Source organism: Citrus clementina, unplaced genomic scaffold, assembly GCF_000493195.1.
Source record: "Citrus clementina cultivar Clemenules unplaced genomic scaffold, Citrus_clementina_v1.0 scaffold_7, whole genome shotgun sequence".
NCBI lineage: Eukaryota > Viridiplantae > Streptophyta > Magnoliopsida > Sapindales > Rutaceae > Citrus > Citrus x clementina.
This window is the reverse complement of record NW_006262075.1, coordinates 12487958-12514725: the sequence shown is the minus strand read 5'-3', so window position 1 is coordinate 12514725 and position 26768 is coordinate 12487958. Positions and strand designations below refer to the sequence as shown.

The 26768-nt window shown below is 35.1% G+C and overlaps 1 pseudogene; it reads right to left on the bottom strand.

Annotated features, from left to right (window-relative positions):
- The window catches only part of LOC18036675, a 14765-nt pseudogene extending 4790 nt beyond the window's left edge, over positions 1-9975 (bottom strand).
- Positions 9976-26768: the final 16793 nt, after the last annotated feature.

Genomic DNA, 26768 nt, shown 5'->3' with positions numbered 1-26768 from the left:
ATGAGAACCTCCGTACAGAAGGACGTTATAATTATACTCGGCTTAGAATCACCAAGTTGACACTGAAATACAACTGAAGATTGTCGTACCTGATTAAAGTCTCCAGTGTGGTAGAGAACTACAGCTAGAAGACTGTAAGCACTTGCAGTAGTCCGATGGTAGGGACCACAAACAGCTATCACCCTTGCCAGTGCCTTACAATGCAAGTAATACATCATATGAGATCAAGAGATGCCTTATTTTGAAAAGAATAATGTAATTCTTACGTATAGATCGAGTGGGTTATTACCTTTGTCCCATAATTTACAGCATCTTCTAGTTTTCCTTTATCAAGGGCAATTTTGGATGACTCTAATAAGGTCCGTCCATCGGCTGAAGTGCAACCTACATGCTGTAGAATGCCATAAAAATAGCACAATTACATTCAATTTACAAATGAGTGACTCACTGAGAATGTAAAAACTAAATCAAAACACAATTAAGAGAGAAAATAGTCTCACCTTGCACACAGGAACCATGCTGACAATATCATCTCTCGTGAATGGGTTTGTGCAATCCATATCATAATCTCTTGGAACCAACTCCAACCCAACCTGGGTGAAGTTTACAAGCAAAATTCAAGCTTTGAAAATAATCGGCTGCCAAAGGAACCGAAAAGACGATACCTTACCTTATGGCAAAGCCCACGTAGAATTGAAATCTTTCTCAAATGCTGAAATTCACCTTTCAGGGACCAACCAAATCTTCTGCCAAGAAATGTTCGTAGCCACTGCAATCTGAGGATATGATCTTCATTCAAGCTTTGCTCATCTTCCATCTCACAACAGCCAAATAAGAAATTTAGGGAAGAAGCTATAGCTGCAGATAGGTCTGATAAATAGTCAACAGATGCGATGACTCCTTTGAGTACATGCTTGAACGCTCGAGTAACCATCTCATGAATACAAAGTGATTGTATGTGAGGAAGCTTCTCTGCAAGTTCAACCTGAATTTGAAAATGGGATTAGAACCAACAGAAGAAGAATACCAGGCTTTCAAGTATTAGCATGTCAATTTCTCAAAATATTGTATGTCATACAACATACAGTAATATCTAAAGATGACAATAATTCAATGTCTTGGAAAAGGTCAACAATGTCAAAAATTCTATCATGTAGTACAATTTTCAAAAAGGAACATTGATAATTCAATCCAGGAAGACTTGGGGGATTGTTTACATATAGAAAGATAAGTTGGGGGCTTTGTTTACATAAAGAAAGACAACATTTGTTTATTCCGATTTCCATGGGTGAATAGGTTACATGTCCGAGAGAGAAAGAGAGGGAGAAATTCCTCACCACACGACCTAAAGAGCGCATTTGTAGTCCCCTTAAATGCATAAAGTCTGTCAGTGTGCGGCCATCAACTGGAGAAAGTTCAAGTGATCCAAAGTCTGTTACCTAATAAAGAATGGAAATTAGTCCATAAACCATCCCCACACGTCTTAATTGGCTGCAACAAAGGCCCTAAATAAATTAAATAGTACCAGCTTTGGTAAAGCAATGTCATCATAATACTTGTATGCCATTTTCATAAGCTCATCCACTGCCTGCACAAGAAATTAATTTTACCAGCCATTCCATATGAAAATAAAACAAACCAAATTTAGCATAATGAAAACACAAAAAGTAGCAAACTTTACAGTTGAAATGCAAAACAAATTTGAGATTCTGAAACTTTTGAATGAAGGCCAGTGCCAGTTTCTTTCAATCGCAAGAAGGATTCTTCCGAAATTAGTTTTTTCAATTCCATCTCACAATTGAGCTCGCCATTGCTTTGCTGTCTACCATTAACTCCCACATTCATGCTGCACGGTCCATTGTCATTTTCAGTCTTAATATCATCCCCAGACCTCGTTGACTTGGTATCTGTTGGAGTTTCCTGCTTTTGTAGATGCTGCACCCAACAAGAACCAAGTTCTCATCTAATAGATCTTTCTGAAGCAGTTGGCTCCAGCTCTAACTTTGCTAAACTCTGTTTAATAACTCTTCTTACAAGATTTCTAAAAGCTTCTGAATTATCCAAATTGCACAGAGGTAATTGGTCTCCTCTAGCTGATTCAGCACTGAAAGACTTCTGAAGTACAAGCCTTAAGCTGCAATAAATAGTTTACCCTGTCAGAACAACTTAAATGGAGAAAGACATAAGAGTATATGAAACAAAGGCAGAATCCACCAAAGAAGGCCTAAATACTTTCTGAAATAGCACAATCTAAAAAGCTGATGACCTATTGCAGCAACTGAGCATCCACTGTAATTATACTTTCCTTTATCCTTTATTTGAACATCGATGTCTGTTGGTTATTTTGTTAATATAACAATTACAAACCAATGTCAGAGCACATAACTATAAACACTCAACCATTATTGTGAAAGCCATAACTAGATATCAGCTCTCTTTTCTTTGGCCTATTCATAAACTTAACACTTGAAGAAAACCTGGTTTAGAAATCTGACATCAACTCCCCTTAAGAGTTCAGACATCTACTGATTAGATCCCATCTAAACAGGAAGAAAAAGGAACAGGTGCTATCCTTTCTTAAGAATCCCCAACACCAGCATTTCAATCCTGTTCTATCTGGTAAAAATAAAGAGAATAACAATGCTCTGCATCATGAATTCAACTGTGATAGACACTAAGCAAAGAAGCTCATAACAGTTAGCATTTCTAAGATATCTTGCAGAATAGCTTAAAACTGTTATTGGTTGAAAGATAATTTTTCATATCTTACAGCCATTCTCCATCAGATAAAGAGTGAAACATCTTAATCCGACTGAAAAGCCACTCCCTGACAAAGGTAGAGCTATATTATTCCGCCCACGTAAGTAATTTCAGCTTTGATGAATGTCTTTTATGTGTGTGTTCTGTGAAAGTAAGCATAAGAAGTAAAGGAAAAATCGACTTACGTGAACAACTACACTCTCATCTGCAGTAACACCGTTTAGTAAATTCCTTTGAGCAACTTCTGCAGCAGACATACTAGATGACTGATTTCCTTTAATAGTAACCTCATATTTCAAGCTTCCATCTACTGTATCACATTTTACTGTAATGGACAAGTCTCCCACCCAATCTTCATGCAAGATTGCCCCCTTTTGGACATTGATTGTATCTTGAGTGTGTAAATTTGAATCAATGAGACGGCGTATTGCTCCAACAGCTTAAAAAATAGAGACGTCAACCTTTTTTGGATCAACCATGTAAAAAACGAAGACAAATAAATAAGTGAACATTAGGCTTACTTAAGATGGGGGAAGTGAGGTGAGAGAAAGAGAAGAATGTTGGGGAAAAATCAGGTTTTTAAATTTTTATAAAACCTTTTGAAGATCGCTCTCATATAATATATAAGAATTCGTATTCTAGAAATCGTACCTTGCAAATCCGAGTTGGCTTTTTCCGCTGAAGTGATTTAGGCTCCTAGATCACGATCTGCCACCACCACTCCTGTTAGATCACGATCCGTCACCACCACGCTTGTTAGATCACGAACTGTCACCAATGATCTTCCAGGTTATGACTCAGGTTCGATCTGCACTTGACGTGTGGGCGCCTTTATCACTACCAAAACAACTAGCACGAGAAAATCTTTCTCTCAATAATGGAGAGAAAAATCTTATTCTCTGATTTGTATAAAGTGGCTTCACTTTTTTTTCTTTTAGACAAAATAAGCCTTATATATCTCCCTTTAGTGAAAACCCTAGGCTCCAAATAATGCCCTAAATAAAACTCACGTTATTTTCTTTTTCAATAGGGGACCCACCTTGTAAAATAACATAAGGCCCCTTATACAAAAGTTAATTAAATGGAGCCTCCCACTAAATGATATATTTAGGCTTTTGACCCAAATAGCTAGTTATCTTACTTATTAGTCCAGTAGTGGTGCAGTCAATTAAATGAGCTAACCCGGGGATCATTTGGGAACATACAATAGTGGCTACAATAATTAGGCCTGTAATTAAACTAGCCCAATTATTTAATTCCAAATCTACTCCACTAAAAGATTGGAACTGACTTCCATAATTGTATGCTCGAATAATAATTCGTCCCAAGCCACATTGATTTCTTTACTGCACAATCCTTTGTACCACATCGTTAATTAAATTGATATCTCAACTGTCCAATCAATTTAATAACATCTTATTCCTTGATCCTTACTGGTTTTCTCTAATGATCATTTTCAACATACTAAATATGTTGACACACTCTGGCCAGAGAATTCTATGATCAAGTACCGAAAACCTATCAAGAGATGTGTTGTACAAATTCTATATTGTTAATCCATAACTCCAATACTCATAATTGCTCCCACCAAGATACCGGGTAATCTTGACCACAAGGATGTGTCGTGCCCATTGGTAACTCAAATGAAATAACAATCACAATCATGAAATTATAATTAACTCAAGATTAAGATTACAGTAAAATCAACGCCTATGAGATTTAATAAGTCTGACAGTTATTACAAAGTTAATTAAATCTCATATGTGATCCTGTTCAATGTAGTCGTACTACATCAATAAATTCATACATGATTAAGACAAATCATTCAATGAATTTATTACAGTCTATACCTAAATAAAGCGCCCAACTTTATTTATCAACTGCGAACTAAATTTATTTAATCATAAGATAACTTGTATTTATGTCTTCTGTGAATCCACATGGTGATCACATAAATACATATAATATGATTAAATGGACTTTAATACAAATATTAATGCAATTAAGATATTTGAATAAAATACCTCATTTATTTTATTAATCAGAAAAATTGTTTATTACAATTAAATAAACACATATGCTTTTAAAGAGCATATTTTCCCAACAAAGAAGTCATAAAACTCGGAGAGTTTCGGCGTCGGGTGAATGGCCGCCATGTCCAGACTCGGAGAAACCGCCGATGAAACTGGCGATGACGTGGCGCGGGGCCCGCTTCGGTTATCTGCTGCTGCTGTTGCTGCTCCATCAGACAGAGTGGCAGAGTTTAGTGAAGGTCGGTGGGGCCTACTGCCGTTCTTTTGGCACATGACTCTGATGATGGCGGCGATCGGGAGTTTCTGGACTTGGAGAACCGTGTGGTGCACGCGACGATGTCGAGAAGCCGCCGCACGTGTGCCACGGCCTGAGATTCCTCTGTGTAGTCCACTGCCAAGGACAGTGCCAAAAATGTAAATAACAAGGAATTGCCGGGCAAAGTTTTTTACTTTTATTATTTTATTTCTTTCTTTTAAATATTAATTGAAATATAAGTAGAGTTATTTGAAAGCCCTAAACTATTCGTCGAATTTATTTTTGAAAATAATTTTTTATAATTAAAATATTTCTAAATTAAATTACAATTATAAGTATTAAAAATGATAAAAAATAAATTTTTTGCTCCTTAAACAAGTCTTTAAATAAAATTTTGTTAATTTCTAATCATATTAATTATTCACAATAAAATTAGTAATTCTGAAATAATACACTTCTACAAACCTTCTTACTTCTGTTTACATTTCTGCCAACTAATATTCTTTTAAGGGTAATAGATTTTAACGCCTGGTTGAAAATTAGGATCACAAAGCGATAAGTCGTTTTTATATTAAATTGACTGTTCAATTAGTACAGTTGACTATATAAAAAAAAATCAATAAAACTTTGAATATCAACTAGAAAAAGTTTGTTAAGGCTCGTAAAAAGATTGGCAAAATTTTGTCATTTAATGATTAAACTAATAATGCTCCTAGAAATGAACTGCTTATTCTGTAACTTCTGAAATTTCTAAAGTTTAGGCCAATTACTTAAATGCACCTTATTATTGTACTTTTGAGACAGCTTCAACTTTGACTTGAAATGCCATTTGGGCTTGTAGTTCAGTGGTGAACTATTGCTCTTAAAATTAAGAATGACTATGAGGGCAATAGTTCAAATTTCTACGGACTCAAACTCTCTCAATTAATTATAATTATGTGGAGATTACTTATAACATTTTTTTCCCTTGCGAAATGCGAGTGGAGTAGAGACATCCCTCTCTTATGAGGGATATTTGGCTGGGCATGTACTTTATAGAATAAAAATATAATAATGTAAGTCACAGGTATATATCTAATTGTAAATATCAGTGATATGTTGTCATTTGTAAATATCTATGTGTAATACAGTAACCTGATACTTAATCAGTTAAAAAAAAAAACTTTGACTTGAAATGATAAGGAAAGTTAAGTCCAAAATGTACAGCACAAAAAAGCATGGTAACGTTCCAAGTGTGCAGGACTAAGTGGACTGCATCAAATTGGTTTTTTTTTTTAATGTTAAAAAATAAAATACTGTCATTTATTTATTTATTTAGTCAATTAATATAGTCAATAATTTTTTTCACTTTAATCTGTTTTTTTCAATAATATTAAAAAATTCTTAAAAAACATACAATCAAATCAATATAGTTTACTAAAAGGCAAATGCTAAGTTACAATAATTGTAACATACGGAAGCACTTTACAAAAAGCACTTTCCAATGAAAGAAGTGAATAAAAAGGATTAACAATTGAAGCCTTTCTCTTCTTTCTTAGAGGCTCCCGCCTTGGCTTTATTGGACTTGCCTCTTCCGGAGATTGGAGCCATAGTGATCTTTCCTCTTCAAGAACTTGGAGCCTACTCACCTTATTCCCATTCCTATCATCAATTTAATGACTAAACAAGTTATTCATTTGGATTTCTCCATTTCAATTCTCATTCCAGTTTAGTAAACACAGCCTTAAAGGAGACAATCCAACATGCAGGCTAAAAATAATTGGTGGTGTTGTGGAAGTTTGAATTCATAGACTTACAGCTCAGTCTAAATGTTCATTAAGTATAATTTAAAAATGAGCATTATTACCAAATGGTTGTGGCTCAGTTGGCAACGCAGGTTGAGTTTGTGGGAAAAGCTCTTGGGTTCAATCCCCACTAAACACGTCGTTTGGGAGGGGTAAAGAGCTTTAACTGTGACTACACCCCAAATTCGGATTAGTCGGGATCCAATTGCGTTTGCCAGATACCGAATGGCTTACACCAAAAAAAAAAATCAGCAATATATATATTTTTACTAATATTTGAATAAATATATGTATCCTTATTCATATTTTATCAAAAATGGATTGTAAAGAGGTTTGATGGAGATTGTTTTGTGGGGCAGGCACGCGAGGATCCAATGGATCTCACAGCGGCATCAACAAATTTTTCATTTAAAAAATATATAAAATTACATTATTTTAATTTATAAATCCTATCAGACCTGCCAAATTAGTATGCGCAGGCGCGCACCTCTTCAGCCTTTTCCCGGATTGTTGGGGACCGCAGACTGCAGCTCACGGTTGAATTTTCCCCGTAGCGTTCTTGACGTACGCCAATATTTTTAGTCAGCTTTAACTTTAAGCCTTTGTTTTATAAAAATTATTTCACCAGCAGATAACATGTATTTTGGGAAGTTTACATTGTGAAAGAAAGATATGCCTCAATTCACTCGTATCTTGTTCAAGCACATGCATTCAAAAGGCACAAATTGGTGGTCTAATCTATTGTGAAGCCTTGTACTTCATTTACATGATTATAGTCATCAGTGTCTTTTGCTTATTCGTTCACTTTTCCTTTCGTTAGTTATTGCGGAAACGCGTTTGAGTAGTCATCAAAATATGCATCAAATGTTGTGGCAATGAATAAATACAAAAAAGAGAAATGGGATTTGAAAACAACTCTCACAATCCGGCTGAGACGCCGCAATTTCGTTATGCAGCAAATGTTGTTGTGCCAATAGCCATGCACCTCAAACTAACCAATTTGCATCTTCAATTATTTCTTTGGTCGGTACTAAAGTCAAACTCATTTTGCCATAATATTCAAGTCAATATTTCAACATTCTTTTCTCTCTTGAATCTGGTCAAAGGTTTTAATTCACTCGTATCTTGCTAAAGCAGATGTAATATTCTCACTTACTTTGTTCAAAACTAGCTAGATATAGTATAGCAACTCATTTGAATGATGTGCTAGAAAGCAAAGCGAAACTTGAAGGAGATATTCTAACATGCGGGCTCTAAAAATAATTTGTGGTATGCTGGAAGTTTTAGTTTATAGATTTAAAGCTCAGTCCAAAGATTTATTAATATTAAGTGTAATTTGAATATCAGTAATATATCTGTTTCTATCTATATTTTGTTAAAAGTGGATTATAAAGAGGCCAGATGAGGATTGTTGAGGACTGCAGGCCACAGGTAGGGATGGCAATGGGGCGGGGTGGGGGTGGGGATGCCTACCCCATTCCCCACCCCATTAAAATTTTTTGCCTCTATTCCCCACCCCATTCCCCAATAAATTTAGTGGGTTGGGGATGGGAAATCCCCACGTGGGGAATGATTCCCCCATCCCCACCCCATTCCCCATTTACTTGTTTAAATTTTTTTAAAAATCTCTAAAAGTTTGAAACAATATTTTAAACTGATATTAAAAGTGAAAAATATTTAAAGAGAGCAGCACCTTAAAAGAGAAAAGAAAATATAATAATATTTTAAAGTTAAAAAATATTGTAGGGTTTTCTTTTACTCATATTATGTTTATATTACATAAAAATTAAAAAATTATTAATTGACATTATAGTTAATAAAATAAAAATTGAAAACATATTTATATATAATGGGGATTGGGGTGGGGGTGGGGTGGGGAGTGTAATACCAAACCCCACCCCGTTAATAATTTGGGGATTACTTTTCTCCCACTCCCCACCCCATTCCCCAAAAATTATTAAAAATTTTCCCCATTTGGGGTGGGGCTCCATGGGGCTCCAAACCCGTGGAGGATTTTGCCATCCCCAGCCACAGGCCACGATAAGAGAGTGACCGCTCAATGCCTCTTTACAAAAACGTTTTCTCTTCATGAAAAACGTTTCTGAAAATGTCTAGCCAGAAGCTAAAAGCATTTCCATTTTGTTATTTTTCGTTTTCAGGAGCAGAAAACACTTATAAAGACAAATTACATGGTAACTTTTGATGTCACGTGATTTGCACATGATGCACTTAAGTCAGCTTGACCAAAAATTAATTTTTTTTTCCCCTAAAGGTAAATGGAGTGAGTAAAGCCGAAATTTATTTTTTAACCCTTCATCTCATTTCGAACTCAAATGGTTAATTGAACAAAACTGTTTTTAAATACTTGACCGCGCCTTTTGGGGGAAAAATAACAAATTGAGAAATGACACTTGATTGCAACTGGGTTTAAATTTTTACCGATGGAGTCAAATATATTTATGGGGTTTTTGATGTTTTCATCACTTGATGTTCAATGGCAACGGTATCTTACCTTAACAATCATTTGATGATTTTCCAGTAGCTTTCTTTGCGCCAATATTTTACTCAGTTTAAATTTTAATCCTTTATTTTAACAAATTAATTCACCAGTAGATAACATGTATTTTTTTGGCAAGAATTTACATTGCGAGAGAAAGACAAGCCTCGTTAAAGCAGATGCATTATTATTAGACGAAAAAGCACAAATTGGTGGTCTAATCTATTGTAAAGTCTTGTATTTATTTACATAATTATGGGTCATCAGAATCTTTTGCTTCATTCACTTCTCTTTTTCTTTAATTATCAAGGAAATGCGCAAAATTTTCATTCTGACTATCAAGTTGATAGTGTATCAAAGACTTAGTTTGCTAACATTTCCATGTGTGCATATGTAAGTCATGTATTTGCTAGACAACCAGAAAAACTTCAAGAGAGCAACAATTGACAGGTCAATCTTGTGAGTGTTTCTCTTGCAGTTAATATTAATAAAGAAAATGCTTTTGATGAAGTTGTCATTGTGGATTGGCATAGCTTTGATTCAGTTACATGGATACAAAGCATGATTGGAAACAGAGAGGATTGCTCTCTTGGAAATCAAGAGCTTCTTCATATCAGCCAGTGATGTTGGATATGATGACGACATTCTTTCTTCATGATTTGATGATGATGGAATGTCGTCTGATTGTTGTAACGATTGGGAGGGAGTTAAGTGCAACGCCACCACCCGACGGATGACGCAACTCTCACTCAATCAGAAAACAAAAATCAACTACTCTGATTATAACTCTTATTCTTATGGAGTTTCCCTTCTGAGTATGTCATTGTTTCACCCTTTTGAAGAATCGCAGTGCCTTGACTCATCTGATAATTGGTTTAAAGGCTTCTATGAGAATAAAGGTACAAGCACATGTGTATATTACTCATTCATAATTATTTTGTCAGTGACTAATTAATGATAATAATTTATATGCACTTGCAGCTTACGACAGCTTTGGGAGTTTGAAACAGCTAAAGATCTTAAATCTTGGTGGTAATTTCAACGACAACATATTTGAATACACTAACTTCACTTACCACTCTAAATCTTCGTTCCAATAACATTGAAGGTTCTACAATCAAGCAAGGTATATATGTCTGACGCCAGCAGAAATGCATGTCAGGCAAGTTAATCTCTTAAAATATTTATGTCTATTGTTTTGATCACTCAATCTAACAAGCGGCTCTTTAAGAAGGCTAGGTAAGCTACTGAAATTACCGATCTATCACAACGATCACAGTCTTCTACAATAATTTTATAGTAACATTTTGCTTTATATTGTTGTAGGATTGGCATATATATTTGACAAACTCGAAAGCAATTGGTCTTCGTGGTTGTGGAATAACCACACTTCAAGGTATTCCGCAACAATCACCCCTTCCTACTTAGTTTCCTAGTCCTTTTGGCAATGTTATGGCCCTTTATTTTTCAATTTTTTTTTTTAGTAAATCAGCTTAATTGGATCTTAACTAATCACTTTATTATAATTTTTAAGTCTAATTTTGAATTCCCATTCTTCATTCTTTTGATTCTCGATGCATAATTGACTAATTCTAACTTGATCAAATTTCAAATAGAACCACTGCTTTCTTTAATAAATTTTAGTCCTTAACATACTCATCACTATTTTCTAACATAACCTGCTCATTTCTTTCACTCTTTCTTTTTTTCTGAATTTATTTATTTTTTTAAATCAACAATGATATCTATCTTCATTTCATTACTTATAGCTTTGAATGAAAAACGTTTTTTTAATAGCTCTTACATTTCAATGCTTTTGAAGTATTATTTATATCTATACATCAAAACTGGAAAAAAAAAATCTAAATCTAACTAATATGACATTTATCTTATGTTCATTAATTCTTGATACAGGATTAGCTAATTAAATTCAAATACTTGGAAGCATTGAATTTGAGTAGTAATTAATAATAATATAAACAGTTCTCTAGAAACCTAACGTGAACAATTTACACAGAATTGTTATGTTGAAACATGATAATTAAATATTTGCATTACTGATACACTTCATTCCTAATGATTTGTTGATCAAGTACTTGGACAAAATTATATATGAAGACCAGTTCGTTTGTGTTTTTCTTTTTTTCTTTTTGTTTTTCTTTGAATGCTGAGGAATAAATTAAATTTAAGACAAATTAATTGTATTTTAAGACAATTTATTATTTAAGAAGACAACTAAAATATTATGAGTTTCTCTTTACATTATCCAATAGGTTTAGAGGTTACAGAACCATTGTCCAATGAACAACATCACGTGAACAAATTCTTCCTCAGAAAATTATAATTATAAACAAGAAGGACTTCGGGCTATGATGAGCAAAAAGTTCACATCACTCTATTATTATTTTAAGTCTTGTACTGGATTTTGATTGAATTCGCTATAATTAGTTTTCATTCTATAAAATTTTGATCTTTTATTTTCAAGCAGGACTATGTAATTTGAAGAATCTTTTTGAGTTGGATCTAAGCTCAAATAACTTTGAGGGTCACCAATCTCAAAGTTCTTGATATTTCTAATAATCAATTAAGTGGTCATCACTTGAATAGTTGTTGAAATTTCAGAGGCTTAAAACATCCAAAAGTTGTGATCTTGAGTTACTGATGAGTCGGCTTATTTTTCTTTAGCCTTCCTCTGTTTTCCTTCTCAATTTCCTTTGCTTTCCTTTATTCAAATTTATTATGCTTATTTTTGTAATTTCTTTTACGAATAATTTACCAAACAAAAATGACAAAATTTCTTATCAGAGATCTTCAGATCACTCATCAAGTATTTATCCAACTTTAACGAGTCATACAAGAACTTGTCTGGTCTGATCCCAGACAAAAAACAATTTGGCAGGTTTGATGAAAAGAGTTATAATCTCGGTCTTTGTGGTCCAACAATTAATAAGAGTTGCACCAGAACAGAGGAAAATCAAGCAATAACATCCAATCGAGGAGAAGACGAAGATGAATCTGCAATTAAGATGAATCCTTTGGATGAACTCGTATTGGCGCTGGCCATGGTTTTCTTTCATTGATGCATGTACTGGTTGTTGTTTATATTGCCGTGTGAAATTTGTATATTTCATCCGTGATCTTGCTAGGGCATAGTTTATCGTTATCCTTCTTTTTTGTGTAATTGAACTTTTATGAATTAATTTTTAGTTCGTTGCTTTCAAGCCGGGTTCTTGAAAAATATACTAATTTTTATGCCTCCTTGTGCAATTCATTTGCTACATGAATCTGACGAATTTCTCGGACATGCGGTCTTAAGTCCAGAGTGAAGGCCTGAGTATTTCATGTACAGGTGTCTGTTGGTGATTTTGATTTAGAATTATGGACTTTGAATATTAGCGCATTTGCACTAGGAATATCAGTTATGAAATGACGAATGGAATCTTCTGTTTTTTGTTTCTCTGCTCTCTTTTACTTTCTTTCACAGTTACATTTTTCCTGTAAACAAAAATTTGTTTCTGAGTTTTCATTCACATATTTGTAATTTATCATCCAAAAGTTGCGTGCAATTTTCATATGATGTTAATGAATTAGCTTATTTTTCTTTGGCTTTCCTCTATCTATCTTCGAGCACTGATATTTGAACACTGTCAAGAAGCCACCAAGATAGAAAAACCAGTATTGTTTATACTACAATACCACTAGAACGCACAAAACGACAGTACCAGGCCATAGTTTACTTATTATTTCACTACAATTCAATGCTTGTATAGATTAATTATTTGATAATTCCATGCAAGTCCAAGCATACAATTCAATAGAAAATAATTATCGTAATTTTAGAAAGACAGTTTTGAAACAGTAATTGAAGGTATTCATTTGAACTTTTTATATTTACAGAGAAAAGTCTATTGGTGCTAGTTTCCAATTCATAAAAATAAGTCATCCGTGAAACACGCTTTGAAATTGGTTAGGCAGGCTGCAAAGTAAAACGTGATCGCCACTCAACCATCTTTAACATAAAAACGTACACTCCACGCTTGACTTGTAAAAACTGGAAATTTTCCGTGCTTTCAAGAATGCTGATCAAATTGGGGACGCAATGGACAATTCTTGATGATTTATTGGTTGACTGACTCTATCACTAATTTTAAATTTAAAAAATATATATAGAAAAATATTTGAAAACCAATATTTTTACATATTTCCTTACAAGTTTGAAATTTGATTTATATAATGAAATATTTCTATTAGCTATTAAATTTATCGTAATTTTAGAAAGGCATTTTTGAAACAGTAATTGAAACTCTTAGTTCATGGTTTGATGATGATGAACCTCCTTCATATGATGTTACTGATGAATTAGCTTATTTTTCTTTGGCTTTCCTCTGTCTTTCTTCGAGCACCGATATTTGAACACTATCAAGAAACCACCAAGATAGAAAAACGAGTATTGTTTATACTACAATACCACTAGTTTACTGTATCTTTCTTTTATGAGCAATTGAACTTTTTATGTATTAATTATAGCCGGTTGCTTTCAAGCGGGGTTTATGCCTTGTTGTGCAATTCATTTGCCATATGAATCTGAAGAATTTATTGTTCACTGAGATCTTAAGACTATGGAGTGAAGGCCTTAACAGAATTAGCTCGAGATGGCGCCAACATTAGCTCCATGTCCCACGGGTTAGTTGACAGAATACGTCAATCGAAGGTCGCCTTGTAGTGTGCGTGTTTGATTATATGATTATAATTATACGTCAATCGATGGATGTACTAATTCATGTTTCCATTGGCTTTCAAAACAAAAAATCTCAGTTTATTGTGAAATATACAAGCCCTTATACACACCGGATAAATTTCTAAACATGTATAAAAAATAGTTGATTATTGATTTTCACAAATTCCAATATATCAAACATCCTATTGAATTGTTAATTCCAAAGCACTTTTTTAAGTATCAATAGTGGAATAAATTATTTGATAATTTTAAACTCAAACTTATGCCTAAATTCTTTAAATTATCTCATTCAACTTTTATTTTATTAGTTGACTATCTCCATCAACTTTTGTAAAAAATAGAATTGACGACCATTTGTATGTTGGCTTAATTTGAAAGTCCGTCAACATTTATTTTCCATGGAGTATTAATGAAGTGTTTTTCCTCATTGGTTCAGGTCCTACAAGTCTTCGTCAGTCATTATAGAGACCAAAACTAATTATCTTTATCAGTGCCAATCACTATAAAGATTGATTTTGAATTAATATTAAGATCGATTGTCCAGTAACATTAAGATTGATTGAATCAATCTTTAAAAATCAATCAAACTTCCAATTATAATAATTGTGACTTTTTTTCATAAATTCTTAATTTTTGTATAAATCGAGCTTTTATGCTCATGATTGGTGAAGCAATAGAGCGAAAAATTTGATCTTGATAGGAAATATTAATTGAGCATACATTGGGTTTCGATGGACTAATCATTCATAGGTTTTGGTGGTCACCGTGATTGGCCTGTGATAAACTTTTAGTATAAATTAATATTGAACTTTCCCTAATTGCAAAGCCAATTCTCGTGGAATTCTACAACAACCATCCTGATTCTTGAATGGCCGCGAAAATTCCGCAAGCGATGAACCCTCTCTTACGCACCACTCATCCTCTATCACAACGATCAAAACAAAGATGAGGACGAAGACTATTAATCACCGAGAGTGATTTTCCCAAGCTTTGTCAATCACTACTAAGATTTATTACCAATCAATAATATCAGTTGACGCAAAGATTGATTGTCTTTTTTTTTCTTTTTTTGAGAATATCAGCGCTTGAATATATTGTTTGATATATATAAGTCAATGTAAACCCAATCATAAACCCAATCATACTCTTAAGTTATTTATATAAATTCTCAATATGGGTCTTCGATTTTAATTCGAGCTTCAATTCAAATTAATGCAAGGATACAAAGGGACTCAAGAGTTTTAGATATCGTTTCAATTTATTAACTTATTATTTCGGTGTACACCACAAATTTATGAGTAATTTATTAAAATGTCTAAACATGTATGAAAAATAATTGATTATTGATTTTCACAAATTTCAATATGTCAAACATCCTATTGAGTTATTAATTCCAAAGTACATTATTTAAGAATCAATGCTGGAATAAATTATTTGATAATTTCAAACCCAAACTTACGCTTAAATTCTTTAAATTATCTCAATCAACTTTTTTTTTTCTTAACTGGCCATCTTTATCAACTGTTGGAAAAAATAGAATTGACGACTACTTGTATGTTGGCCTAATTTGAAAGTCAGTCAACATTTATTTTCCATGTAATGTTAATGAAGCATTTCCCTCATTGGTCCAACATTGCAACATGTGGAATTTCAGGCTTACAATTCTTCATTAGTCATTACGGAGACCAAAACTGATTGTCTTAAGTGCCAATCACTATAAAAATTGATTGTCAGTCAATATCAAGATTGATTGTCATTTCAATATACGCCACAATTTTATGAGTAATTTATTAAAATCTTTAAATATGAATGAAAATTAGTTGATTATTGATTATCACAAATTTCAATATATCAAACATCCTATCGAACTATTAATTCCAAAGCATGTTATTTAAGAATCAATAATGAAATAAATTATTTGAATATTTCAAATCCAAACTCACGCTTGCGCTTTAACTCAATGATTGCATGTTTTAATAAATAAATTATTTGCGCATTTAAACTGCACCTCTCCGTATGTCATGCATCATATAAAATAACATTTCAATGTGATCCACACTTTTTATGAGTAAATTACCAAATATATATATAGAAAATTACTTGATTAATTATTGATCATGAAATAATAAAAATCAATTTATCAAAAATCTAGTAAATAATTTTCAAAACCCATTAAATATTTGAGAATATCAAATATCAATGCTTGAATAGATTGTTGGATAATTCAATGCAAACCCAATCATACAATTCAATTTTAAAAAAAAAAAAAAACCAATCATAGAGGGAAAGAGTTGATGGCCACTTGTTTGTTGGCTTAATTTGAAAGTCAGTCAACTTTAATTTTCCACATAGTTGCAATAATATATGCAAAATTAGCTAGGGTCATTTAAATTGGACCCGTACATCGGTCCCATGTTCATACGAAATTTCTGTTTTTGTCATTTCGAGTGATTGTAATAGTAGTGAAGAGTGTAGACTGGAGCAATGGAAACTTTCCTTATCCGAATGCAGGAACACAAAGGGTCACAAGAGCTTCAAATAACATTTATGTGTTTTGTCATTTCAGACTACGCCACACTAACTAAACATACACGAAGATTTACGTTGATTAATTATTGATTTTCTAATAAATTGATTTAAACTTATCAAACAACCAATCAAATTCTTCTCAAAACACATTATTTAATAGATTGACTGATAATGCAATGGAAATCCAAACATACGGCTAAATTATTTAAATTCTCTCAGTCAACTTTTATTTTATTAGTTATGATTATCTCCATCAAACTATTGGAAAAATTTATAGTTTACAATCACTTTATCTATATTTTCCACGGGGTATTAATGAAGTGCTTTTTCCCGTTGGTCGAATGTTGCAAAACATGGAATGCTTACGAGTCTTCAAAGATGGCGATGTATTGGAAAGTCTTAAAAAAGTCTTCAGCCAATCAAATTGCAAGACCTGCGATAAACTTTTAGTATAAATTGCTCTGCAATGGAAAGTTGCTCATTGCACATTTAATTTTAACCAAATGAAAAGTTGCTCTGCAATGGAAAGTACTTCCTGTCTTAAGTTCTCATTAATGTCACTAATTTGGATTATTGTTTTGATGAATGAAATGCATGGATACAAAGCATGCTTGGAAACAGAGAGGACTGCTCTGTTGGAAATCAAGAGCTTCTTCATATCAATCAGTGATATTCGATATGATGACAAAATTCTTCCTTCATGGGTTGGTGAGGATGATGGAATGCCGTCTGATTGTTGTGATGATTGGGAGGGAGTTAAGTGCAACACCACCACACGACGCGTGATGCAACTCTCACTCAATGAGACGACAAAATTCAACTACCCTTTTAACTCCTTTTATGTTTATGAAGGACCTCCGACTTTGCTTCTGAATATGTCATTGTTTCATCCTTTTAAAGAATTGCAAAGGCTCGACTTATTCGGGAATCAGTTTACAGGCATCTATGAGAAGAGAGGTCCGTATATATGTATACATTTATATCTCGTCCATAAATATTTTCAGTGACTAATTAATAATAACACTTCATATGCATTTGCAGCTTACGATAGCTTTGGGAGTTTGAAGCAGCTGAAGACCTTAAATCTTGGTCGTAATAAATTCAACAACATCATATTACCATATTTGAATACACTAACTTCACTTACCACTCTGAATCTTGGTTTCAATAAGATTGAAGGTTCCAAAACCAAGCAAGGTATACATATACGTTTCAGGCCAGCAGATATACATGTCAGGCAACTTAATTAATTTCTTAATTAAAATATATATTTATATTGGCTTGATCAAAATTAATGTTTTCTGAGCAGGATTAGCAAATTTGAGATACTTGCAAGTGTTGGATCTAAGCAGGAACGCCAATATAACTAGTGGCTCTTTAACAAGGCTAGGTAGGCTACTGAGATAATTACCAAGTCAGCACACGGCAACAAGTCACTACCCAAATTCCTTGTGATATTATTATGCCCTTAATTTTTACACATGTATAATGTCAAATTAAAACCAATTTTTGACTGGAAAACTTGACAAACTTGACTACAATTGGTACACGGCAAAAAATTACTTTCTAATTTCTCAGTAAAATTAAAAAAAAATCATTTTTGAGTATATGATCAATTTAATTAGATCTGAGTCATATGCTTTATTACTACAATTATTTAATCTAATTTCTTAATTCTTTATTTTTTTCCCAAAGACGATTACTAAGATTTTTCTTCTTTCATGGCGCAAGATTAGCTAAATTAAAAAACTTGGAAGCGTTGGATTTGAGTTCTAATTATTATATACACGGTTCTTTAGACGATAATTTTTTTAATTAAACAATGTGCACAATTAATTTTCATTCAATATTTACCATATTATTTTAATTAAACAATTTAGACGAGAGTGACATATCTGTTATTGACAAAATTTATGTTTTTTTTTAACAGGATTAGCAAATTTGACAAACCTGCAAGTGTTGTATTTAAGCGATAATCAAAATCTGACAACGCTAGGTAGGCCACTGAATCTGAGATAAGAAGCAAATTAAATGTAGAATTAATGTTCATCAAACGCGCGGATCACATACAATGCCTTTAAATGTAATATTTTCATTTTTTATCGGCGCATGTAGGATTCGCAGATTTGCCAAACTTGAAAACATTGGATCTTGGTTCTTGTGGGATAACTACAATTCAAGGTATATAACAATTCACTTCCTCCAATGACAAAAATTGTTTTAGATGTTAATCAAGATGATAATATATTTGCATTTTTTTTAATTGCTTTTTTCACATTTTCAAGTTTACTCAAAGTGCAAACTAATTTACAAATTATGATTCAAACACTCCAAATATTGGTAATGCTAAAAGTGACGGTATATATTAAAATATCAATAGAAACAAAAAATAACAATGTGCACGGTTAATTTTCATTCAATATTTACCATATTATTTTAATTAAACAATTTAGATGAGAGTGACATATCTGTTATTGACAAAATTTATATTTTTTTTAGTAGGATTAGCAAATTTGACAAACCTGCAAGTGTTGTATTTAAGCGATAATCAAAATCTGACAACGCTAGGTAGGCCACTGAATTTGAGATAAGAAGCAAATTAAATGTAGAATTAATGTTCATCAAACGCGCGGATCACATACAATGCCTTTAAATGTAATATTTTCATTTTTTTATCGGCGCATGTAGGATTCGCAGATTTGCCAAACTTGAAAACATTGGATCTTGGTTATTGTGGGATAACTACAATTCAAGGTATATAACAATTCACTTCCTCCAATGATAAAAATTGTTTTACATGTTAATCAAGATGATAATATATTTGCATTTTTTAATTGCTTTTTTCACATTTTCAAGTTTACTCAAAGTGCAAACTAATTTACAAATTATGATTCAAACACTCCAAATCTTGGTAATGCTAAAAGTGACGGTATATATTAAAATATCAATAGAAACAAAAAAATAACAATGTGCACGGTTAATTTTCATTCAATATTTACCATATTATTTTAATTAAACAATTTAGATGAGAGTGACATAACTGTTATTGACAAAATTAACCTTTTTTTAACAGGATTAGCAAATTTGACAAACCTGCAAGTGTTGGATTTAAGCGGTAATCAAATTCTGACAACGCTAGGTAGGCCACTGAATCTGAGATAAGAAGCAAATTAAATGTAGAATTAATGTTCATCAAACGCGTGGATCACATACAATGCCTTTAAATGTAATATTTTCATTTTTTATCGGCGCATGTAGGATTCGCAGATTTGCCAAACTTGAAAACATTGGATCTTGGTTCTTGTGGGATAACTACAATTCAAGGCATATAACAATTCACTTCCTCCAATGACAAAAATTGTTTTAGATGTTAATCAAGATGATAATATATTTGCATTTTTTTAATTGCTTTTTTCACATTTTCAAGTTTACTCAAAGTGCAAACTAATTTACAAATTATGATTCAAACACTCCAAATCTTGGTAATGCTAAAAGTGACGGTATATATTAAAATATCAATAGAAACAAAAAAATAACAATGTGCACAGTTAATTTTCATTCAATATTTATCATATTATTTTAATTAAACAATTTAGACGAGAGTGACATATCTGTTATTGACAAAATTTATGTTTTTTTAGCAGGATTAGCAAATTTGACAAACCTGCAAGTGTTGTATTTAAGCGATAATCAAAATCTGACAACGCTAGGTAGGCCACTGAATTTGAGATAAGAAGCAAAATTAAATGTAGAATTAATGTTCATCAAACGCGCTGATCACATACAATGCCTTTAAATGTAATATTTTCATTTTTTTATCGGCGCATGTAGGATTCGCAGATTTGCCAAACTTGAAAACATTGGATCTTGGTTATTGTGGGATAACTACAATTCAAGGTATATAACAATTCACTTCCTCCAATGATAAAAATTGTTTTAGATGTTAATCAAGATGATAATATATTTGCATTTTTTAATTGCTTTAAACTAGATCAAATTTAAATTAGAAGCACTGCTTTCTATACAAAGTGTAGTACTTGATATACTCTATCACCAATTTCTGACATAACCCGCTCATTTCTTTCACTCTCTCTTAATTCTAAATCATTTTTATAAAAAAATCAACAATGATATTTATCTTTATTTCAATATTTATAATTCTGAATGAAATTTATTTTTCTTATGTTCATTAATTCTTGATGCAAGACTAGCTAAATTCAAAAGCTTGGAAGCATTGAATTTGAGTTATAGTAACATAAAAAATTCTCTAGAAACCCATATTAAACAATTTACACTGTGTTTTTATGTTGAAACATGATAAATAATAGCCCAATATTGTTTTCTAATTGTTGTTTTTACAAAATAAAAATGAAAATGCTATTTTTAAATTTATTTTTAAAATTTAAAAATGTGTTCAGTATCATTTTCAAAAATAATCTGAAAAATGAGAAAAACATAAATATGTTTGGTAAGAATATCTCAAAGAATTATTATTGGAATAATTTCCATAAACTTAAGATTAAGCAATGTATATTGATTATTTTAATTTTAAGAATAAATTAGGTGATCCTTCTATTTTTTTGTTCAAAGAAAAATGATAAACCCTACATATTTGATTTAGTTAATATATAAAAACATAAATATTATAATGTATATAAAAAGAAAAGATTTTTGTGAAGGAAATTGAGTCTTTGGGTACAACAACAACAACAACAACAACAACAACAACAACAACAACAATAAGAATAATAATCTCTAGGTGACATATGTTTTAACAAATTTTAAGAAGATGACATTTTTTAAAAATATTCGAGCGAGTGACATTCTATTAACTTTTGTCATTAATTTTAATGAGAATAGTAAATTAAATGACGTTTCTACCCCACAAAATGATGTTTTTGCCCATACTCACTCATTTTTAATTTTTTAAATAGAAAATATAAAAAAAATTAAACATAAGTCTAATTAACAGGTTTTTTTTGTTAAATCAAATAAATTTTAAAAAAATTCTTGTTGATCAAACTGATTTGTGAATATAAAGAAGCAAAAATCTTATGAATTATAAAGTACTGTATAAATTCAATATTTTCATCTCTTTGGCTTTATGAAAAAAAAATTATTTTTTCAATTCTACCCTCGACTGGTTAAAATTAACAACAAAAGTTAATGGAATGTCACCCACTCGAGTGTTTTCAAAACATGTGTCATCTTTTTGAAATTTATTAAAACATCTGTCACCCAGGGATAATTAGACCTAATGATAATAATAATAATAATGTTGATATTATTATTATTTCAGGAGGAGGTACAAAGAATTCTTCATTTTGGAACTTAATATTGTATTGGGAAATAAGGAAAATAAGAAAAAATTGTTTCTCATTTCTTTTGTTAAAATGCGTAGAATGAATTTTATATTTTTAAAAATATTTTCAGAAACAATCTACCGAACACGTATCTAATATTTTCTAAATTCAAAAAATAAAAAACAGCATATAAAACAATGCCAACGCACCCAATATTTGCATTACTGATGCACAATTCCTACTTCCCAGTGACTTGTTGGTCAAATTAAATATGAAGACCAGTTTTTTTTTTTTTTCCGCTTGGGCAAATATATATATATTTTTTAATGCTATGAGAAGAATAAATAAAGTTTAAGAAAGCAACTAATATATTATGAGTTTCTCTTTACATTATCCAACAAATTTAGAGATTAGAAAACCAATATCCAACGAAAAAGACGAATTCAACAAACTCTTCAGCAGAAAATCATTATTGTAAACAACGAGAATTGCTGAAACGCTTTTTGAATGGATTATGATGAGCAAGAATTGATGACTGCTTTTATATTATTATTATTATTATTTTATTGTTAGATTAATTGAAACGCTTTTGCAATCAACATCATATTATATGAGAAATAAATTCATATCATTCTATTATTATTTATGTTGACCAAAATACTTAGACAATTTGATTTCATGTCCGTTTTATAAGTCTTATGTTTGGGAGAGATACTGTTTGGGATAAATATGTCGACGAGACCAGGAATGACGAGCAGATATCTGATGGCAGAGTTCTGCGAACCGGTGTGTTCCGTAAAAGCCTGGTGCGCGAAGGAACAGGAGCAGAAATATCCTGCTCGTCCACGATGTTGTCATCCGCGAGGCCAATTCCCTATAAGAGGTATACGGCCATTCCGGCTAGAGGTCGATAGGCGAGGAGACCCGGTCGACGGCAGTTGGCAAGACATGCTCTCCAGCCCGAGAATCTAGGCACGACAGCCACGCTTTCCCCTGAACCGTGGCGTAACACGCAAGGTCTCACAGAACCACGACAGCCACGCTTTCCCCTGAACCGTGGCGTAACACGCAAGGTCTCACAGAACCACAACAGCCACGCTTTCCCCTGAACCGTGGCGTAACACGCAAGATCTCACAGTACCACGACAGCCACGCTTTCCCCTGAACCATGGCGTAACACGCAAGATCCCCCGTTTGCCCATAACGCAGCAGTCAGAGCCCCAGACCGTCTTGAAAAAAGCGGAAAACTGGGATTCAGAGGAAGCCTATAAAAAGGTAGCCAACGAAGGTAAAAGGGTTAGCATTTTTGAGATAAAAGAAAAAAACCACGAAAAAGCCATAAGACATGTGGCAAGCGTTCCCCGAACCTTGATATCTGACTTGAGCGTCGGAGGGTTTGCGCCGGGAGAACAACCGGCGTACTCTGACTTGTCTGTGTGTGCAGGGATATCTGGAGAAGAAGCATTACTAGGAGACCTCCTGGTCGTGGGGAAGTTGATCGAGCAGAGATCCTGGTCGTAGAACGAGGAGAACCGGAATCTTGCATCAACATTTTGGCGCCGTCTGTGGGGATCCAGAGCAAAAAGCTTCTGTTGATAGCAAGAAGAGGGGTGAAGTAAGCGAAAAGCAATGGAGACAGGAGGAAGTAGTGCACAAGGGGGTGATATGAGGCTTAACGATTCCGTGACGCTGAGGGAGATAGTCAGCGAAGCACGGGAAAAAGTCATGTTCGACCGGATGGAACGGATGGAAAAGCAGATGGAGACCTTGACAACCATCCTGCATGAGCTGCGGAACGAGCGAAGGGTAACCCAAGAAGGAAGGGTGAGAGGTGGTGGAGTAGCACCAGGTCCCGATAGTGCGGGGAGAAGTCAAACCACAGGGAGATTTGGTGGTGAGAGGGGTAATGTACCTCTACGGGGAGAATTTCATAGAGAAAGAGAGCGGTCCCCGGCAAGACAGACTTGTGACGCGGACGACGGGGTGGTGAATGCAGAGGAAACAGAGTTGAGGCAACACTTGCAAGATGTAGAGCAAGAGCGGGATCAAGTTGCAGCACGTGACCCTGGTCGTGCAGGGCAGCTAGAGGAGGAAGTGCGCAGACTAGCGTAGATAATTGACGACATGCAAGGGAGGAACAGAGCCCCTGGTTGGAGGATAATGCTGGACGGAGAATCGCCGCTTGCAGCGGAGATCATGAGGGCAGTTATTCCGAGAGATTTCCGCCTCCCCGACCTCAGATACTCGGGAAGAACCGATCCGCTGATGCACATAGAGCGCTTCAACGACATAACTGGGGTGCAAGGACTATCTCAATCCCAAAGGTGCAGGGTGTTCCCACTATCCCTCGAGGGACGTGCACGAGAATGGTACAGGAAACTTCCTCGGGGCAGCATTAAAACCTTCGAGCAGATGTGCCAGGAATTCGCAGAGCAGTTCAGTGGGGCGATGTCACCGGAAGATGACATGATGGAGCTGAAAAGCATGAAACAGGGGGAGCAAGAAACCCTTCGGGAATTCATCAAGAGGTTTCATCGGGCTGTCCTCGACTTGGGAGCCTTCAACCACCCTCAGGCGTTAAGGGGATTGAAAGAAGGGGTGAAGATAGGAAGGCTGTGGTACAATTTGAGAAGCCCAGCTATTCAAACGTATGCGGCAGCATACGAGCAGGCTAAAAGAGACATCGAGATTGAAGAGGAGAAGGCTGCACGGATCAAGACAAACCAGTTAGAAGGGTTGGGGAGGAAAGAGAAGAAAGCATTACCAGGGAATGGGCCGATCAGGAGGAGGGACCACCAGGCCTCCGGTAGTGGAGCAGGAGGTAGGGTCACCGCTTACCAGCCTCCTCAGAGGCCACCACAATATCAGCGCAGCAGGGCGCAACCTCCTCGTTCCCCAGCTAGGGAACCTTGGACAAGAAATGATCCGGCATCTGGTGGTCTTCATCAACATTCCCACGGTGGCAGGACGAGCAGACCAGAAGTACTTCCACCGCCCCCAACTCAGAACGAGGCAAACAGAGAAAGAGCAGTGCATCTGATCGACCAGAACCAGGACTATGGGCGGTACACTCCCTTGAAGATGTCCCTGGATGAGATATACGAGGCCATAAAGGATCGAGGGCTGCTGCACCTCCCTACACCAATAACAAAGCTGCCCAACAGGAGGAATAGGGGACGTTATTGTAAGTTCCATGGCACCCACGGCCATACCACAACAGAGTGTAGAGATCTCAAGACCCAGGTCGAAGATTTGGTGAGAAATCGGTACCTGGACGAGTTTATGGATGGGACTTTTCCGATGGTGGCCACGACAGATGAAGGGGAGCAGAGTGATAGAATCTTGAGGCGCGAGCAGCCCGCAGTAAGGGTGATAGCTGGGGGCCCAACGTTGGCCGGAGATTCAAACAGATCGAGAAAAAATTATGCTAGGTACGCCATGACCAGTAAAGAGGTACTCCTCAACACCCCAGCAGCCAAACGAGCAAGGGTCAGGCAAGTGCCAATCATGTGGACGGATGAGGATGATGAAGGGATTCTATACCCCCACGAGGATGCCTTAGTCATCAGGGCTACGGTCGCTAGCAAGAAGTTTGACCGGATACTGGTTGATACAGGGAGCTCAGTTGATGTGTTATTTAAGTCAACCCTGGAAGAGATGGGAATAGCCGACCGAAAGTTGGAATACACCAACACCTCCTTGAAGGGGTTCGGAGGAGGGAAGCTGGTTCCTCTGGGCGTGGTCGAACTGCCCATCACAATTGGGAGCCCCCCGACAGAAAGAACAGTGATACTGGACTTTGTCGTAGTGGATGAGGAAGGTCCTTACCAGATGATCCTAGGTCGGCCATTTTTAAGGATGAGCAAAGCGGTGTTGTCCAACCATTATCTGGCTCTGAAGTACCGGGTGAATGGGGTAGTAGGAGTGGTACGAGGAGACCAGAGGATCGCAAGAAGCTGCTACTCCTCGGTAGCAAGGGAGGCAATGCAGATAACGTCCCTCGATACCCGAGTGGAAAACAAGACTGGCAGACAAGAACCTGTGGAGGATCTGGAAACAGTGAGCATGGGACCAGAGAACCCGGGAAAGACGATCAGAATCGGGTCGAGACTTAAGAGAGAGCAAAAGCAGGAGTTGGTGAAATGCTTACAGGCTCATGCTGATGTGTTTGCCTGGACACATGAAGACATGCCGGGGATTGACCCTGAGGTAGCGTGTCATAAGCTGGCAATAAAGAAAGGTGCTCGGGCAGTAAGGCAGAAGAGGAGATGCTTCAACCAGGAGAGGTATGAGGCTGTAAATGACGAGGTGGAGAAGCTCTTGAGAGCAGGGTTCATTCGGGAAGTCAGTTACCCAGAATGGATATCAAATGTGGTGCTGGTAAAGAAGGCAAACGGCAAGTGGAGGATGTGTGTGGATTTCACAGACCTCAACAAGGCGTGCCCAAAAGACAGCTTCCCTTTACCAAGGATCGATCAGCTAGTAGATTCAACGGCTGGACATGGTCTGCTTAGCTTCATGGACGCATTCTCGGGATACAACCAGATCCCCATGTACGAGCAGGATGAGGAGAGCACGGCTTTCATCACTAGCCAAGGTTTGTTCTGTTACAGGGTGATGCCATTCGGTCTCAAGAATGCTGGGGCCACCTATCAAAGGCTGGTGAACAAAGTCTTTAAGCCGTTGATCGGGAAAACCATGGAGGTGTACGTGGATGACATGATTACCAAGTCCAAAATCCCGAAGGAACACGTCAGACACCTCGAGGAGACATTCGAGCTTTTGAGGAAGTATAAGATGAAGCTCAACCCGGAGAAGTGTGCTTTTGGGGTCGAGTCAGGGAAATTCCTGGGATTCATGGTGAGCCA